The sequence below is a fragment of the Oratosquilla oratoria genome, unplaced genomic scaffold, assembly GCF_046742065.1.
Source record: "Oratosquilla oratoria isolate Oo_2021 unplaced genomic scaffold, ASM4674206v1 SCAFFOLD268, whole genome shotgun sequence".
Taxonomy (NCBI): domain Eukaryota; kingdom Metazoa; phylum Arthropoda; class Malacostraca; order Stomatopoda; family Squillidae; genus Oratosquilla; species Oratosquilla oratoria.
This window is the reverse complement of record NW_027467619.1, coordinates 9,297-13,944: the sequence shown is the minus strand read 5'-3', so window position 1 is coordinate 13,944 and position 4,648 is coordinate 9,297.

The following is a 4,648-nucleotide window of genomic DNA, read 5'->3' as shown; positions in this document are numbered from 1 at the left end:
GCTGGCAAATGTTGGTCATTATTTCATTCTTAAACTCAGTGCCATTGTCACTGACTAACACTGAAGGGGTAGTGTAAGGACAGAAAACATGCGTTACCAAAGCATGGGCAACAGCTGGAGCAGATTTACTACGTAAAGGAGCCAAAATCACAAAACGGCTGAAGTGATCTACGCATACTAGAACATACATAGAGCCTTGAGTACTACAGGGTAGTTGTAGAAGATCTATTGCTATTGTCTCGAAAGGACGAGACGGAATAGGATACTCTAAGATAGGGGCAGTTTGCGTGTAGTCTTTGTTCAAAGCACAAGACTTACACTTGGCAACATGAGTGGTAATGTCGAGGCGCATCTTGGGCCAGTAATATTTCTTGCGAGCCATAGCCAGGCTTTTGTCACGGCCTGGGTGGCCAGCTTGAGGGGAATCATGAACAAGAGATAAAACTATAGGAACTAGTGACTCAGGAATCACTAGTTGTGTAACATCTTGCTCATACACTTTCACTTTACGAGTAAGAACGTTGTTCTCAAGTGAAAATTGTGATAATGGTACTGGTATCTTCAGGTGGATGTTATCACCCGATTCCAAGGCATATATAACAGCAGACCATACAGGGTCCTGATGTTGAGCTTCTGCTAATTCTTGTAAGTTAAAATTATGTACTGTTTGAATAGCAGCAATTGGTAATTGTCGTGAAAGAGCATCGGCAACATGATTTGCTTTGCCTTGGATATGTTTCATTACTGGATTAAATTCTTCTATGGTTAGAAACCATCTGGCTAGGCAGCCTGAAAGATTTTTGCCTTTGAAAAGTTGTGTGACAGCCATATGGTCTGTGTAAATGGTAATTGGATATCCAAAGATGATATCACGAAAATGTCGTAATGACCATACAACTGCTAAAGCTTCTAAATGAGTTGCCGAATAGCGGGACTCAGCAGAATTGAGTCTTCGGCTGGCATAGGCTATGACATGTGAATGTCGACCATTAATTTGCTTCATAAGCACAGCACCAACACCTGAGCCAGAAGCATCTGTACAAATAATAAAAGGTAGACTATAGTCAGGAAAAGCTAGTACAGGTGCATTAGTAAGAGCATGTCTTAAGGAGTCAAAACTGTTTTGGTGTTCTTCCTGCCACTTGAAGGAAGCATCCTTCTTAAGGAGGCGTGTGAGTGGAGATGCTATGGAAGCAAAGTCCTTTACAAAGGCACGATAGTATCCTGCTAACCCTAGGAAGGAACGTACCTGTTCAACAGTCTTAGGTGTAGGGAAGTTTTTAACAGCTCTAACCTTTTCATCTGTGGTATGGATACCATTTTTGTCAACTACATGACCTAGAAATTGAATGCTTGCTTTGAAGAAGGAACATTTGGGAAGGTTAAGTTTGAGTCCTGCTTCAGCAAACCTTTGCAATACTAAGGACAACTTTTGGAAATGGTTTTCTATATCCTTAGAGACTAGGATGAGGTCGTCTAGATAAATAAAGAGACCATCACCTATGAGACCATGAAAGATAGAGTTGACAAGACGTTGGCAGGTCAATGGAGCATTTCGCAAACCCATTGGACAACGGAGCCATTCGTAGTGGCCTGATCGAGTTGAGAAGGCTGTCACTTTACGTAACTGTTCTTCTAAGGGTATCTGCCAGAAGCCTGCTTTTAAATCTAAGGTGGTAAACACAGTGTTACATGAACCGATGGATTGTAGCAGATCACTTAACACAGGCAGAGGGTAATGGTCAGGGACAGTAACGTCATTTACCTTTCTGTAGTCTATCACAGGACGAAACGATCCATCCTTCTTGGGTACAAGAAGGAGCGGAGAATTCCATTCAGAATGGGATTCTGTAATGACACCTTCTTTCAAAAGTTCGTCGACTAAAGATTGTGCGATGAGACGACGAGAATGGGGAAACCTGTAAGAGGGCACATAAACTGGAAGTGTTCCCGGTTTAAGATCAATTCTATGGGTAACACGATCTGTAACACCTAATGGTTCACCAGGCAGGGCTAAAGCCTGCCGCTTTGCTACTAGTAATTCAAGAAGACGTGGTGTTACTTCTGGAAAGTCAGTATGTCCTACATACGTTGCATATTGAGAAGCTAGATGAGAATTGCCATTTGTAACATTAGTGGATTGAACGGCAGCTGCTATAATAGGAGGAGAGTTCTGAAAGGTGTCGACCTCGACAATTTCAAACGATCCAAGGTTAATACCAGCAGAGAGTGTAAAGGGAACACCAGTGACATTAGTAACTAATGCAATAGTGGTATGATCCTGACCAACAGTGGATAGAGTACCTTCTAGTGCGAGACGTTTGAGACGCACAGAGTTAGGTTGAGAAAGGACATCAGAGCCAATTGGAGCATCTGAAATTTGCACTGGAATTCTTATGGCAGTAGAGGGTTTTATGTGATGATCACCAATAACAACAGCTGCACAGGAAAGTTTTGAAGAATTTAAGGGTGCTGGAACTTTGCACGATAGCTGTGAAGAGTCACTAGTGGGAGAAGTTGATAACTGTTTAGACTGAACGTAGGCGGGTGAAACACATATGGAGACAGGGTTGTCCGTTGCCATAAGAATTGTGTTCTCTAAGCTCACCTTACGTTGTTGAGGGGACATGTTTATGTTGTACTTTGCTTAGAGTATCCAAACCTAAAAGGCAATCACATTTGAGAGCAAAGTTGGAAACCACCACAAAATCAACAGAAATAACCTTGGTAGAAGTGGAAATTTTGAGAGGAATAGTAGCTGTGCCATGAATAGGTAATGTAGAGCCTTGGACAGTTTGTATCGTGTCACAAGAAGGAGAAAGTGGAACTCGATAAAGCTCTTTGATAATATTGTATGTAGTGTGGCTCATGATGCAAATTTCTGCTCCAGTGTCTATGACTGGAAAGTAAGAAGTGAAGAACTAGTAGCTGTTAAGGGGAGAACTTTCAGAGGAGTCATTGTTACGTTTTGGGATTTGGAAATAGGCACTGTTGAAAATGGGACTGAGTAGGGGCAGAGGCAACAGTATCTGCTCTAAGTTTCTTGATCGTTCTGAAGTGTGACCACAGGATCCATGGACAAGACAGTCTTTAGGAAGGTGTTGTAGGGACATTTGTGAGAGATCCTGAGGAAGGTGAGAAAGGGGCGTATAGGAATTTCTTTGTTTCCGTGAATTGTGCTGCATTTGGGGAGGGGAGGGTCTGTGAGAGTCTAAGGGAGCAAATTTTGTAGATTGGCGTTCATGACGCTTACGAAGGAAACAACGGTTATAAGTATGTCCTTGTTTGTGACAGTATGCACATGAAATGATAGAATCTTCAGAAGAAGAGATACTCTGAGAGTGTGTTGAAAACCTGTTAGAACTTGGGGGTGAAGGTAGAGGATTTACTTCAGAAGATTGTTGGTTGTGGACTACTTGGGCTAATGTAGCAAGACGTGGCATTTCTTTTAATTTCTTAGAAAGCCTTGTTGCATAATGAAGGAGAGTTTCATCCTTTGTATAATCTAAGGAAGAAGCGATTCTACGCTCGTGTGGAGTTAGAAATAACATAAATAATAAATATTCTAAGACAAGTTGAAATCTGGCCACTGAAATGTTGTCATTTTCTATCCATTGTAATTGTTTCAAACTGGCTATGGCTTCGGTAACAAAGGCGCTAGATTTTGCCTGTGAGCGCATGAAATTTAACGTTCCGTGACTCACAGTTAGCTGCTCTGCCAGCTTGAAACACCATTGAAATCCTTCTTCTCTACCTGTGTTCCCATACAACTGAAGGAAATTTGTTTTGAATTTATTGTAATCATGGTTAAGTTCAATGGGGTTGAGACAGCTAGCTGACAGCATTTCAGAGGCTAATGAATTGGGGGCAATCTGGGAGCGTATGAACGAAATACGTTCCTTATCCGTGGTAATGTTGGATGATATAATAGCATCCTCGCACATACGAATAAAGAGAGATGCTATATAAGAAGAATCATTTCCATCGAAAGTCTGTATGGCAGGTTTCTGATGGATGAGATTTAATACGGGTATTTGTGTTACCTGGGATGTTGCAAGTTGATCAGAAGTTGAATCAGATGTTGAATCAGATGTTGAATCAGATGGCTCATTGGCCTTGGAACGATTTGCCTGAGCCATGATGGGGAACGCTGTGTACAACAGTCTAAAAGAAATTAGAATTATTTAAGCCACCAGCCACACCCGTAAGAAAATTGTATGTAAAAATGAAAATTGTTTATCAAATGTAAAGACCAATTAACTACTATTAATACAATATTAATTTTACAATAAGTTAACATGGAATGTTGGGAAAATAAGAAGTAGCAATATAGCTTTTAGAGCGGAAGGCTACTCGGAACCTTGCACATGGGTTTGAACCTTATAGATAACCATCCAGGTTACTAGGTGGTCTAGGAGACGTGACTAGTGTTGAATCTGCTGGATGATTCACTGGGGAACCAGTGTTATAGGCGTAAGGGTCCGATGGGGCGTAGATTGTTAGCTACGGCTATTACACAGGAGCAGGTCGCCGGCAGCTTGTCCGTCGGATTCACCATTAACGGCTATTGCAGGGACTAGAAGTTTATAGTTTTTGCACTGTTAATTTAGTTGACGAAGGACTGTCACATTAATTGAAAAAAACTGTA